Here is a 15,022-nt window from a genome sequence, read left to right as displayed (position 1 = left end):
AGTTCAGCCATCAGCTGTTCCTCAAACATCCCTTGCTCAGGCAAAGGCAATCAGCCATCTTGCTGGCTGGCACTACAGTCCTCGACAGGAAAGGGCAAGGAGAGAAGTCATCTGCATATCACAGCAATTCGGCACTTGTATCAACACTGCATTTTCAGTTTGTTTAATGTCTATGAGTAACTGGAGAAAAAAAAAATACTACCAACTTTTAGAACCTTCCAAGTGAGATGCCTAGGAACAGAGGTGCTGCTTCACTGCTTGGCAGGTGTATCTTTTCTGAAAAAAGCCCACAAGCCATTCTAGAGCACATAAAACCTGCCTTTTCCTTTAGTCCTTAATGAAACATAGCAGGGAGTGGGAACTTTATCCCATCGCAGGTAGAAGTTTTCCCACTGAATTCAATAGGACATAGATCATCTAAAAAAAGACCTGTCTCTTAAAGTAACAGACAGGTAATTCCTAAGGTTTCAAAGAAGGCTTTAAGCCTGTATTCATGGATATTAACAGCATTTCAACCAACCGAAAGCGTAAATGTCATCACCATAGCTAAGTATGATCTCTGCCCTTCCCACTTCTAAACAGTTCAATAAATGGCTCTTTCTTTCTCTGACTAGCACGGTATAGCCCACAGCTAGTGTCAGGTCAGAAGGAAAAACACCACACACCTATAAGACACTTAAGCATGTTATAGCCTTCGGCCCCAATTCTGCAAGCAGTTCTGCAACCTGGTAGAAGTAGGAGTTAAGCTGTCCTAACATAAAGAGCTACAGAAGCTTTGTTTGTCTTATTTTTAGTTTATTTCAGTTTTGTTTGTTCCCCAGTCTCATTCAGTTTGGCCTTTAAAAACAGACTGCTTATTTTTCTTGTTGCTTTCTTCTCATTCCCCATCAGTTTTCAATTCCAGATCACCAGTACAGTCAATGGGAAAATTTGGCTGATCGACAATGGAAAAGATTTTTTACAGCCAATTATTTTTTAAATTTTAAGATTCATAGAGAAATAATGAGTTATAAAAGCATAAAAGCTGTTGCTTTTGTTAAAACAAACTTTTAAATAAAATGTTTAACAAACAGCTGCCACTGTTCCTTTAAAGACCAAGTGGGCAGCAGAGGTGAAAGCCTGACAGGGCCAGGAGTAAAGTCATCCTCGCCAGCTCCCTTTTGCGGCAGATAGGCCTCAGCTCCTCACTAATCATCATTTGTCATTCAATGAATTTTGCATCTTTAAATTGCAAAGCACACGCTGGAAGTGGGGGAAGAGCCTGTGCACATACTTGCAAGGCCCCAGCTCTTCCCTTCTGTTCCCAGGGCTCGGACACTGAAGCTGATAAGAGCAAGCCGTGGGCTGGAAGTGCTCTCGGGTATCAGCATGCTAACTAGCACCTAAGCCTTGACTTTTTTATTTGGTTGGTTGGTTGGTTGGTTTGGGGTTTTTTTGTTTTGATTTGGGGGGGGGGGGGGGGGGGTGTCGGTTTTTTGGGGGGGTGGTGGTTTTTGTTTGTTTGGGGTTTTTTGGGGGGCGGGGGGTGTTAATTCCCACCTCAAATAGTGCCGCTGCACAGCTTGATAGAGAAAGGAGGCTCTCTATGGGTTTCATGCTTCTTCACAGTGTACGTTGCAGACAAGAAGTGTGGAAGTCTCCACTACTTTGCTTTTCATTCTGCTTTCCTAAAAATGTACCTTTAAGTAGATTTTTCTGTCCATGTTTGAGGGGCTTCCTCTGTACGTGCTCAGAAACACCCTGACCCTCAGGGGAGAGACTTTGTGACCACATCAGGGCTGACACTCTTCTCTCTCCTGACTCTGCACCCAACTACCACTAGATGGATACAGCTCTACCAGAAATAGGATTTTTTTCGCACGAGGTCTTACACTGAAGTCCCTTGGGTCTTTGTCTGGTGGCCACCTAGATGACAGTAAAACATTTTCCTAGTTATAAAATAGAAAAAACTGCTGTGAACTTTTTTGAAAAGGAAATTCAAGAAATACCTGCCTTCAGAAGATTATGCTGTTACCTACTTTTGTGCAGACTCAACTTGAAGCCACAAATGCTGATATTATTTGTAGGAACTGATTGCAAGTTCACATTATGTTTGCTTTGCAAGTATAAATAATTACTATGATTGTCCTAGTTTTGGCTGGGATAGAGTTAATTTTCTTCCTAGCAGCTAGTATAGTGTTATCTTTTGGATTTAGTATGAGAATAATGTTGATAACACACTGATGTTTTTAGTTGTTGCTAAGTAGTGTTTATACTAAGTCAAGGACTTTTCAGCTTCTCATGCCCAGCCAGCAAGAAGGCTGGAGGGGCACAAGAAGTTGGGAGGGGACACAGCCAGGACAGCTGACCCAAACTGGCCAAAGGGATATTCCATACCATATGATGTCATGCCCAGTATATAAAGTGGGGGGAAGGCTGGCCGGGGGCCACTGCTCAGGAACTGACTGGGCTTCTGATGGCAAGTGGTGAGCAATTGCATTGTGCATCACTTGTTTTGCATATTCTAATTCTTTTATTAATATTATTGTCATATTATTATCATCATTATTATTTTCTTATTTTTCTATTAAAGGCATTTCTACTAAAATACCTTTATCTCAACCCACGAGTTTTACTTTTTTCCAATTCTCTCCCCCATCCCACTGGGTGGGGGGAGTGAGCGAGTGGCTGTGTGGTGCTTAGCTGCCAGCTGGGGTTAAACTATGGCAATGATGAAGGGTGTCCATCCGCGCCATAGCGGTTATGAAAATAATAGAAACAAAGATGGAAAAAACACATTTCTAAAATCCCTGGACTCATATTTATTGTCCATTGATGCAGTTGCAAGACTTTGACAATTTGCATGTTGAAACTTGCCTGGGTATTTTTGCTTCACAGTCAAATGCTAAGGAAGAGATCTCGAAGTTGGACAAATAGATAAAACCAGGAGATGCGCCCTTTAAATCTTTTTTGAGTAAATTCTTTTCTACCAAGGTGGAAGGAGGCAGGCGGCTTTAAAATCTGAAATATTTTCCTTATCTAAAAATAGTAATAAGTAGGTATTGAACAAGCATTGTTCACAGGTACTTTTATGAAGCCATAGGGCAAAACTAGCATGGTCCTGTGCTCACATGGAACAATTTATGAGATGGGCACGACTGCAGCCTTCATGCCACCAGACCAGCTAGCCTGTCACAGGTTGCAGTGCTGGGAGTGTGCTTCAGCAGCGATGCCAGCTTGCTACTTTGAAGTGAAATTTTTCTAATAAACCTAAGTGATTTTGGATCCCAGCTGCAATAACAGTTGTGATCCCCATCAGACACTTCTCCACCCTAAAGCCAAAAAACTGTGATATTAAAAAATAAGCAACTCCTCATACCTGCTAACAGTTATCAGGGCTTAGATTTTTTTCATACAATTGGTTTGCAGATACATAACAACTACATGGCCGGTATACACTTACAGATCCTGAGACTGCATCAGCAGATCGGCTAATTGTGTTAATTAGCTATTTGCATGCGCAATTACCTGATTTGTACAAGCAGTCAAGGTGATCATACATGTAAATTAGGCATGGATTTGCACAATTTACTCATCTGAAAATCTGCTATTCTACTTATTTTTAAGCACCAGAGAGCAACAGCTACAGAAGAATCTGGTGAGTTACTGTCTTTACGGTTCATATATTTACCAAGTTTTACACTCCTTTTGCACCACTTTTGTACACCACTGTGGGCAAGCACACCTGCGTGCATGATCACACAACCATGCATAAAGAAATGGGTACATCGCCACCACATAAAGTCATACAAAAAGAGCGACCTGCATCCCCATACAGACAGAAATCTACGTCTTGTCTCCTAAAGGTCTTATTTTCCCCCTGTTATCTCTTCAGTGCTGGGAACTGCTGAGCTGAACAAGGTAAACTTATTTTACTTCTCACAACAAGCTCAGGAAGCTCTACAAGGAGCAGAAACCCAAACAACTCTGATGCAAATACTCAACCTGAAGCCCTGAAGACTGCTTAAGGTTTAAAACCCTGCTGCTGCCATGCTGACTCACTGGTTAGGGGGTTTCAAACACAAATGGGTCATGTACATTTAATGTGAAGTTATACCATAGCCTGCCAAACAAATGGATGTTCATGCCATCATGGGGCTCTTCAGTGATTCCAGACCGAAGCACACAGCTATTATAAAAAGCAAATTCTCTGAAAACTGCACACCTCACCTCCCCTCCCAAGGTAACATCTTTAGCTGAAGAGGGATTTGGGATAGCACAATATGGACAGCAAAAGCTCAACGATGGAGTAGCGCAATGCAATCTCAAATACAAGTACATCTCTGCCTGCTTGAAGTGGCAAGGTAATAAAAAATTTTCGGTTCACCAGGGACAAAACCCGCACTAGTTCAGCCAAGAAGAAAGAAAACCCATAAGCTGATGAAGGCCAATACCTACATGTCCACATGAGAAAAAAAAGCTTGATACAACCTAGTCAAGTAGAAGGTTAAAAACAGATCTCCAGTCTCAAGTGCCATGCATCTCAAAGTCTCAATAGCTGTGGTCATTTACAGAACTTCCTGAGAAGCACCACTCATGATAAAGTAATCCAAATGACTAGACTTTATAAAAAGAGAGAGGTTCAGACTCTACTTCTGTCCCTCAGCACATATTAGTGGAGCAATTGTTATGCTGTTATCTACAGCTTCTTCCCTTCTTCACTAGAAGATACTCCCCTGGCCTCAGGCAAACTGTCTGCTTTAGATGCGTACAACGTAGCTCCTTCCATCTCATCTTCCTTCCTCTCCTCACTAGTAGTCGCTAAAACAAAAGACTCTTCCAGTCAATGGTCCTGACCCTGAGGCAGAGCTGTTACAGTTTCACATACAAGATTCATGTAGCAACACAACTGCAAAATTTAAAAGACAAATTACTTCTCAGCTTTTTCATCAGTGCACTGTGTGATGCAAGTGTGTGTAATCCAGTAGGGGCCTCTGGAAGAACATCAGGGCTTCACTGAACAATTTCTGATGGAGCTGCTGATGGTTAATGGCAGTTAACGGGACAGGACAAGTGCTGCAGCATTACACATGAATGCCCCAACTGATCCACCACCACCAGAAAGGAGTCTGACTCATTCTCCCATGGCTGAATATTTATGCAGCCCGTGGACTTTAAAGATGGTACCACTAAAGACTGAGCTAGAAGAACCTTCTTCTGTATCTTTCCAATAAGGGAGCACATTTTTCTTTTGTTACATTAAACAAAGGAGGCACGCTGAATGTTCACTTACTGAAAAATTCTGAGTACTATAAATATGTTCAAAATAGGAGTCAAGTTGCAATCCCACATCCAAATATAAGTCAACCCCTTTGAGACCTGGGGAATACAGAAGAGCCAGCCCCAGCTCAGCCCAACACTCCTCCCTGGCACCCCTCCCCGAGCGCATGTGTTCAAACGTGTTTATCTGGGAAGGCTCAGGTCAGTCCTATGCTGTAGGAGCATCTCCCGCAGCTGGAACATCCGAAGCAGGTAGTGCTCCATGTTGTAAACTGCTCATGCAGCAGGACTGAGAAAAAGGCATCTCCTGGTCACCGGCTGTTTCCGACTACAGGAAAATGAAAATACAGCATCTCCGCACCTGTTCACCTGATGGTGAAGGAAGGAAAAGCCATTACCAAGTGACAGGAGACGAAAAACCAAAATCCACTTCAGCAACTCATCCCAGCACTGGTGATTAATCTCACACTCCCACAGCCTGATGCACATTAACCAGATAATTAATAATTTCTTTAGGGACTCCAGCTCAGCAACTGTTTTATCAACCTGCACAGCATTAGGAGAGAGATACTGCATTTGTGATCAAACTGCTGGAACTACGGAAATGTTCTGCAGGAACAGTAAAATCTTCAGAGCAATCTGTGAGCCCAGTTTTACAAGTAACTGTAACATACGTGCAGAAATCAAGGCTGCTCCTTTGTCAGTGCAATCACCAGACTCAAAATCTGAGTGAGATCAGCATAATAAGAATAATTAACAGCAATGCCCAACTCCCATCCAGTCCCCACTTTCCCCAACAGAAGTGCTTTTCAGTATTATTTTTTTAAAATACATTTTGCCTGATGCAGTAACATAATATGTCCGATCACGCACTTTCACTATCCTTGGTATGGTTAATAAATCAGATCCATTTACCTTAACACCAAAAAGGTTAAATATTAAAAAAATACCTAAGTGTCACGGGATGTCCAAATGCTATAAGCCAAAGGCTTTCAAGCAATTCAGTGAGGAGCATGGCAACACTTAGCATAGCTCTTTTGTTAGTTGCTAGCAACTTTTTGCCATCCTCTGTGCACTCACACTCCACGTTCAAGGACAGAGTCATACAGGATCAGAAACACAATACCAAAGTGCTGGCACCACATTATCTCCCCCAGCACTTAAAAATGCACTGCTGAGAAAAATCATGCTAAGTATTCTCTCAGATATTAAACTCTCCAGTGTGTTAGATATATGTCAGTATCAGGTGATTAAAAATGACTGATAATTAATAAATCACATCCACGGAGAGTGACCGGGTATTATTTCTTTCAGCCTCTGAAAAGAACTAGATTCACAGTTCTGCCTAAATAATTTTATCTTTCCAAATGAACAATCTTGTGTAACCGCTGCTAGCAAGGAGATGCTCCTTTTTCTCAATAGGCTTCAAAATAGTAAGTTATTTGGGCTGCTTTTCTACTAATAGTTTATTGTTATCATTACCATGCAGGTAAGGAAACATAGGCACATCATGTGTGAGTGTCTTGAAGCCTCCCCACCACAGAGTGGGTTCCTAAACAAAGTCTCAACTGGTCCTTTCCTCACACAATTATTCTTCCACCTGAGAGAAAGCTGCAGCTTTTGGCTATGGCTCAGCAGAGTATCTCCCTGCTAAAAGATATTCTGCTTTTAGGACTCCAGTCCTGGAAATGTGCCCATGCAGAGCTCCAGCGATAGCCATGCACATCTGCCCACGCAAGTGCAGCTGTGGGACCGGGCACATATCTCTACAGGCATACTCCAAAATGATGCGTTTTCTCCAAAGCCTGTTCTAAGACTAGGTTAGTAATAAAGAATGCATTTTCTTTTAGTACATAATGTGGCTTAATTTGTATTTTCCTTTCATGTGATGTTAACTGAATGATGTAATATAGCAATTTTTTTATCATCTGCTTTAGTATTTATATGACTTTGCTTACCATATTATTTGAGCCCCTTCATTTTCATAGTGTCAGTTACCATTATTCCATTAAATTAAATCCTTTTACAAGCATCTTTCTATAAACATGCACTAGAGATAACATAGCCACATGGCGAGGATTCACAGACTACAGTAAGCAGATTACACCTGTCTTGATTTTCGATGTAGCTGTCGGCAGAGTATATTCTCCCATCAAACTGCACGCAGATCTCCTCATTAAAGCTACAGGGGAGAATAATTACAGAACAGTACATTGCAGTTTACCAATTGGTCTTGCATACATAATGGCCTGTGAAAGAAAAATTGCATCCTCCAACAGCTGGGAAAATCTTTAAATTGTTATTAGTATTATTATAAAATAGCCAACATTTTAAACTATCCAATAACGTGCCTCCTGTATGCAAAGCAGACAGATATAGGTGATCGGGTCCAAAAAGGTCTGAGACTCCCGGTCCATAAGTATAATTATTTTTCCCTTTACAAACACTCCATTCCCCAACCTTCTGTTCTACAGTAAAATCCCCTCCTCGTGAGAAATTATGCTGATTGCAGAGTAAGCCTTGAAAGCAAATGGATGGTTTTCTGGATCTCCTAAGCCCTGCCACTGAGTGTTAAGCATCACATTCCCCCACATCCTCAGTCCTCGTAGGGAAATGGTGAGTCCATCAGGTCCCCACCATCCTTCTCCCACCAGCCAGGGGAGAGGGGGGGGTCATAATGGCAGCCTGTTATCTCCAGCCATATCTGAGTCTTTCTTCCAGCCCTCAGCACCACCAGCAGGCCTCCTTGCTTGGCAGCTGGCTGCTGAGGTGCTGCCTACCCCAGATCAATGGTGCTGGGGAGACTGCAAACATCTCCAGATGGTGCAGAAGGAAGCAACCCCCTGGTGTTTCTGTCCATGGCCATTTACACTCCAGGGCTGAAGCATCCAGAATATATTGAACTGATAGTCCTGTGGAGCATGGGGAAGACTGATTTTTCACCCATGTTGATAGTTAAGACATCTGACCTGCGTTTGTGTTAACGGATGAAAGGTATATCCATGTTGATTTGGATGCCATTTGCATTCCAAGATCCCAATAGTTAGGACTTTCAGCTCCACTCAGCAGCCAAACCCATTGCTTTTCAGGCACCACTATTCAATACCAGTTCTTACTCTTCACACAACAGATGACATAAGGGAAAAAGCACAGAGAAGAGAAGAGAAAAGCCAAATTCTTCAGATGAAACAAAGTCAAGTTAGCTTTGCTAACTTTTCTTGCTAGCCGAGAAGCACAACATCCTAAGCACATATGTGGACCCCAGCAGGACATCCTGACATGCTCTCCTACTCTGCTAAACCAGGAGCTAAGAGCTGAGGGACTTCAGCAAGAAGACAACATGCTGCTTGACCGGTCCCACATATTCTGTTTCTCCCAAAAGATTTTCACACGATGAAAGACCCTGAAAAAGACCCTTCTGTACAAGCAACCCAACAACCACCTTTTTCCAGCTCTGAAGAACAGGGCATGCAAGCCACCTCAGCGTGTAGAGGGACACTTACCATGTAAAAGCATCTAATTGCTAGCAGCGTTAAAACCACTGAAGAACAAAATTGCTCTGTGAAACGGCTTTCAGTACCAGCACTGCAAATGACTTGCTGCTGCACTTTACCCAGCTGCACCTCCCAGACGAGCTGGCACGCTTCAGGCTTTCTTCCAGTCTCTATCAGCTCGTTACTTGTAACAGGGACACGCCGGCAACAGAAGCCGAGCGGAAAACCAAACAGAGCAGAGCCTGCTCAGGCAGGCAGCCCACTGCCAGGCCGGTCACTCCTACGACCGGGAAATCTTTGGGTTTCTCTTAGACAACTCCCCATCTGCAAGGCTGAAGTGCAAGGCAGCATCACATACTCGGGGGTTAATTGGCTGTAGGCTAAAAGAGATCACCCAGTTGACATCCTGTGCAAACACTGGCCATTAACTTTCACCCATTTAAATGCTGCTTTGCGCTCAGTAACTCCAGCACTTTTTTTAATTAGTGAGTTTGGGTAGAGACAATTCCTGGACACCTCAATCACTGCTTACCTTCCTCAGAAAAAGCAGAAGAAAAAAAGAAAATCAGTATAAACTTTCTTTGTCTCTGCTGCAAGACTCACAAATTTTGCAAACTAGTTCCTCCAGCTGTGGGGTGCCGGCGGGGGGCAGAAACCACCCCGGGGTGACCACCAGCAAGGGCGTCCTCCACCAGGAGCTCAGCGGCAAAGCCCAGCAGTGACAACACACGGACCCAAGGTTATTTTGTTCCAGCTGTTACTCTGCAAAGAGGAGCCCAGTGAGACCTCCTGGGGCTTAGTTCCTATTTCAACTCTCCCTCAGAGTGCAGTCTCACAGTAGAGAAATCAAAAGATAGTTTTACCATCAATTGCCACAGTAGCAGAGTTCAGCCCTTTGGGAAAATTGTCCTCGACTTCACTAGTTCTGGACCAAATCATTAATCAGCTAAAGCACATTAACTAATACAGCTCGTATTAAAAATATAAACACCTCACAGAAACTGTTCTTTTTAAAGATTAAGTATTAGAGGTCTGTAAAATTATTTTCCTTCCACTACTGTCCCCGACACTACTGACCATGCATATTCAAATTGTCCATTTAAAGGTACTCTGTAACCAAACAATCCTTAATTACTTATCAGAATACATATCCCGTGACTTTTCAGAAGAATTGTGTGTCCAATGTGTCTTTACAAAATATTGCAATTCCACTTTCTTGTTCTTACTAGAAAAAAGCTCAGCCTGGAAAATGGAGAGAAAACAGGTATAAAACTACTACTGACTAAGCCATAATATACAGGATTAGCTGGAAATTGCCAAATTAGAAACCTGGTTTTCCTGGATGGAGAGGGAAGGGTGAACCATACCCACCACAGACAAAGGCACTGAAGGGAAAGGAAAAGAAATAATCATATCAATTGAGTGGAGAAACCTGTCACAGATATTGCAGTAGATCAGGACTCTGACTATGTATCAGAGAGGAGAAGCCCTGATCAAGTCACATGCCCTTTACTACAGAAGATAAGATCAAAAGGTTTCAAAGGAAACCGATGGTGACAGTTTCTTCATTTATATGCAACGTGACATACCAGATCCAAACTGTTGGCTACTTTTTGAACTATTTGTCAGGGGAGAGAAATGATTATTTTCTTTTATATCTTACTTTTAAGAACTCTTAGTCATTTGAGAGTTCTCCCCCCTGCTCTGTGTCCCACCGCCCTCTTTTTATTTTTCAGCCAGGATTCAAACGTTCACCTTTGATATAATATTTTTGCTGCACATCAGAATAGCTATGCCAAGCTTCAGAAAGGTAATTCAATAGAGAGAATGAAAAGGATGACATCACTTCAAACATGAACTTTTAATAAAATTATCCTTAAGAAATGTCCCTGGTGATGATTATTTTTTTTGCCCTGCATCTTCTTTTTTACTCTTCCCATGTGTTTGCAGTAACTCAAATTGTTGCCAGGCTAGTGGTTGTAGTTGACTCTGAGCCACCAACTACATACAGGCAGAAGTATTTCTCCCCGTTTCTCACTGCTTCTGTCAAGAAAAGTGTTAAATATAACGCAAAAAAATGACTGTGTAAGAACAAAGGTTGCTTGTGTAGCCAATAGGCTGTATAACAGTTATATTCACATGGCAAATAAAGTAAATGGGGGACTCCTGACTAGCTCAGCTTCTCCATGGCCAAGACCTGACGGGTTTCAGCCCAGGGTTCCCTGTTGGCGTGCAAAATCTGCAGTTGCTCTTGCTATTTGTTAGTAAACTTCCTCCAAATCATGCCCTTCTTTCCAAAAAGTACCAAAAGCCTTGTCAAAGTTCATCTGTGCTAAAGAAATGCACTCAGTATTCATGAGCCAGTGATACGTTTAAGGTAATAACATTCTCCTAGAAGTGTTGTGAAACATTCAGAAACTGCAGTAGTTGCAGCCATGTAAGTATCTGAGACTGAGACAGCCAGACATGAAAAAATATGTTGCAGTCTCCTCGGTGAAGGAGAAGGTACTCAAACCACAGGAAAGCCATACAACACTCACTTCTAGCTCTGGTACAGCCCAATAGATCAAATTTTAAAGTTGTATCATTTGTTTTTAGAAGTGAAAAAAAATACATTTTAAATGTTTCAAGCTCTTATATAAATCCTTGCAAGTCCTGGAATCATCCTAATAAAGGATGCAGAATTTAAGGGCCCAAGTCTAAGGCCTTTTCAATACAGGAGAAAAAAAATAGCTCTTCCAATAATATTTTTCTCAGTCAGCCCAAACATTTTTGAAGCAAATTCTTTGGAAATACATAGCTTACGTGTATGAGTCTATTGAGAGTTTACAGAGATATTTATAGAGAAAATACTGCAGTATACAGGTTTAGAGTCACTTAGTCTTAAAAAGCATATGACAATACCTTTAGTGCATAAAGCTGCTGTCAGAAACTCCTGTCAGTGAAGTTTTCTCCCATGCCATCACCTGCTCTCTATCCAAGCAGCCCAGACCTTCCTCGGGGCTGTCGTAACATCCCTTGCAGGGCAGCAAGAGGAAGAGAGCTGCACCTTCCCACAAGGTTCACCGGCTCCTCAGCCACCCCTGCAGGGCTCCTGCTCCAGCCCTGTCTTCTCAGAGCTGCAGCTGCAGTCCATCTGCATATCCTCCTCTGACACAGACCAGAGTGCAAAGGAAAGCAAACATGCCCACGGTTTCCTTTACTACAGTACTGAAGCCTCACATTTCATTTTTCTATGTTCTTGAAGCAACACAAAACCCAAAACCCACATAAGGCACAATAACTCCGGTGTGACCCAACACTTGCCTCTACCACCTGTGCTGATATGAAGACCATTGCACCAGCAAACACTTTAAGAAGTGATTTCCCCCCCTCCCCCCATAAATTCCAGCTCTGAATTTCAAAAGCTGCTATTAACAGGCAAAAAACTGGGACAAATCCCTCTCCTGGACACACAAACACATACAGTTTCACATGACTTGCAAGTGGCCTGAAGAGTTCATCTGTACCCTGCCCACACATCACCATCTGGTTGTGCAATGAGACTTCAGTTTGATATGCACAGCACCACAGCAAGCATCCAGGGTTGCAAAACACCTGTATAATTTGTATTCTAACCCATGTTATTGTGCATGTCCCTGCCAGCACATCAGGTGCTCGCTGAGGGTAACCCTGGTACACACCAAACCAATGCAAGAGTAAAACTCTAGGAGAAATATAAACTGAAAATGCAAAACCAAACGAGGCATTACAGATTATTACAATTTCAAATTACTGACACATTCATAGGGGATACAAAACCTAAAGAACAAGGTGGGGAGATCCTACAGGCATAGTATCATGCAACAGCATTCTCATCATCCAACTTCTGACACCAAACTTAAACGGAAAAGTTACTCTTCCTGGACTCTCTCAACAAAGAAGAACAACATGGCAAGAAATCAGCTTTTCCAAGGGTGCTCAAGAGTTAAAGCCTGGTGAAGGTGGCCCCCTGAAGTGGCTACTGACCTGCATGAGGAGTCTGACAGGTACAGGTAGCTCTTCTCACATGCTCAGCAGGCAGCCCAGGCTTGAGCAGACTGAAGTGGATGCTGGTTCACTGAAATACACAGTGCCGTAAGTAACAAAAATTCAGCTGCTTGCTGCAACTGTCCCTGCTACAGGAAAAACAACTTCCAGAGACAGACAGGCTTTCAGGTATCATTAACTGAGTCAGCCATTCAGGGTCAACTCACTACCAGGTATGAATCAGCACCATCAGGCTTTTAAACTAGGTGTTAAAACCCAGGTGAAATTCATCCCCCCTTCCCTAGGTGCTAGGCAAATCAGTGTTTTACTCCTCCCCAGGGTGCAGCACCTGCGGTGCTGGGTGGCCCTGTGGCTCCTGCCAAAGAAGAGCTGAGTGGGGAAAGTGATGACTGAAACGGGGAAGGACTGGATATATGTTCCCCCATGGGAACAAGGGGGTGGTGGACAGCTCATTTTGTACCCTTCAGTAAGGCCAGTGGGTTTTCTCCCCCGTGTAGCTGTTGCGTGTTTGTTTAATCACCAGGAGATGGAACAATTAAGAAGTGCTCAATACCCTTCTTCCCCCCCCACGCAGTGTAACACCTTAGTCATCAAATTGCCCTATTGTGCTGCTCAATACTTTCTATAAGAGTAGGAATATGAGAGTATGTCCAAAATAGCAATGAACACACAAGGTAATTATTTTTAAGCTTGCTAATCACAATCAATAGTTTCTTAGCAAAACTGATGAGCTGGAGTTGGCTCCTATTTTTAACCAATAAGATATGCAGTCAAGACTTGAATTACACCATCGGGCAAGTCTCCAAACTCCTAATGACTGCCAACCAAGAGAAGGATGGGTCCTTGGTGGGTCTTACTCCCTTCCTGAGCATGATATCAAAGTATTTTTTCCATAGACTGTAAAGCCAGAAGTGGATTGTAACCGCCGCACAACTTCACCGAAAACACCAAACAAGAATCTAACCCCATACATCAAAAAGGAGTTACACAATTCTAAAAAAGCCTGAGGATGTTTGCTTGATTAATTTGAAGTTTTTTAGCTGTCATGTAAAAGATAAACTCCTTGTAGAACAGTGCCATGTGCCTTCCAGGGGTGTACAATTAGGGACAGATGAATACAAGTTGAAGACTCGTTAGAAAGCTCAGACCCTCTCCCTGTTTTGGTAAGATTTTTCCTTAAAGTAATATTTCTCATGTTTTGCTATCCCTTGACTTTTTTAATTTCAAAAGCCCTGACTTTCCATGTTCCTGCCGGGAAACTGCTCCATTCCCTGCCACTCTCAGGAAGGTGTTTTTCCTTTACAACAGACCTAAAATCATTCCCAACATGCAGCAATAATTCCCTCTCAGAAGAGAGAACATGCTTTCGTTTGTTTTGTTTCTTCTATCCACTGATTAAAAGCAACAGTGAGTCCAAAGGAGTAGTATAATACCATCAGCTGTAACTGTTGCCTCTCACAACAAATGTGAAGGAGATCAGGAAACACACCCACCCTTGATTACTGGGAAAATATCAGGGACAAAAGATGTCAGCAGGAGCAAGTAATTCTTTTTATCAGCTTACAAAGACAAAGGTAAGAGAGACCAGCACCAGCCCTCCATTCATTAACTGGACGGAATTACAGTGGTTCGGAGGTTGCATAATTACACAAGCAATTAACACTCCCTTCTTTTTCCTATTGTAATCCCTCTAGTTTTGGACATTTTCAACTTTGTTTGTGATGTCTGCTGCTGGATGAAAATGGCTGAGCGATGAAGGTCTCCACGAGGTGTCCGGCTGGGTCGGCAGCTCTTGAAGAGGCACTGCAGGTCAGTAACACAAGGAAAGCAGCTTGGTGATGCCATCGTTTCCAGACATCTAACATGACCAACGCTCTCTGCGCTAGAAAGAGTGACACTGCTGTACATGCTGCAGGTTTTTGAAGTCTCCCCCCAACATTATATGCAGTGTCACTGTTTATTAAAGATAACTAATGCCCTAAGTCTTTATTTACTTCTGTTTATTGCTATTTTAGCAAGAGTCACCAGAGAGCAGCTATGCTTCTGGTCCACCAGGGTACTTTAATCACTGTTACTAGGTAAAATCATGTGTGACAACTAATCCAAAAAGCAGATTATATTTATTTTGGCTACAGTGGCTTGCAATTCGTTAAAATCAACAAAGCCTTTTCATTAGCCCCCTGCTGATGTCCTAAAAACAGACATTTCAAGGGTCTCAAAGCACAGAGCTGCACATGTGC

At 42.6% G+C, this 15,022-nt stretch overlaps 1 protein-coding gene across 2 annotated transcripts in view; it reads right to left on the bottom strand.

The window, feature by feature from the left end:
* ESRRG (estrogen related receptor gamma) overlaps positions 1–12,916 on the bottom strand; it is a 290,909-nt gene extending 277,993 nt beyond the window's left edge. The window contains exon 1 of one of the 2 annotated variants that reach the window (XM_050894411.1): positions 12,762–12,916. The gene's annotated coding sequence lies outside the window, so the exon portion shown is untranslated. Of the gene's footprint in view, positions 1–11,657; positions 11,712–12,761 lie in introns of those variants that run through there. The other variant, XM_050894413.1, reaches the window with a different exon arrangement.
* Positions 12,917–15,022: the final 2,106 nt, after the last annotated feature.

Source organism: Gymnogyps californianus, chromosome 3 (genome assembly GCF_018139145.2).
Source record: "Gymnogyps californianus isolate 813 chromosome 3, ASM1813914v2, whole genome shotgun sequence".
In the NCBI taxonomy this organism is placed as follows: domain Eukaryota; kingdom Metazoa; phylum Chordata; class Aves; order Accipitriformes; family Cathartidae; genus Gymnogyps; species Gymnogyps californianus.
The sequence above is the reverse complement of the archived record's forward strand: the minus strand, read 5'-3'. Positions and strand labels throughout refer to the sequence as shown.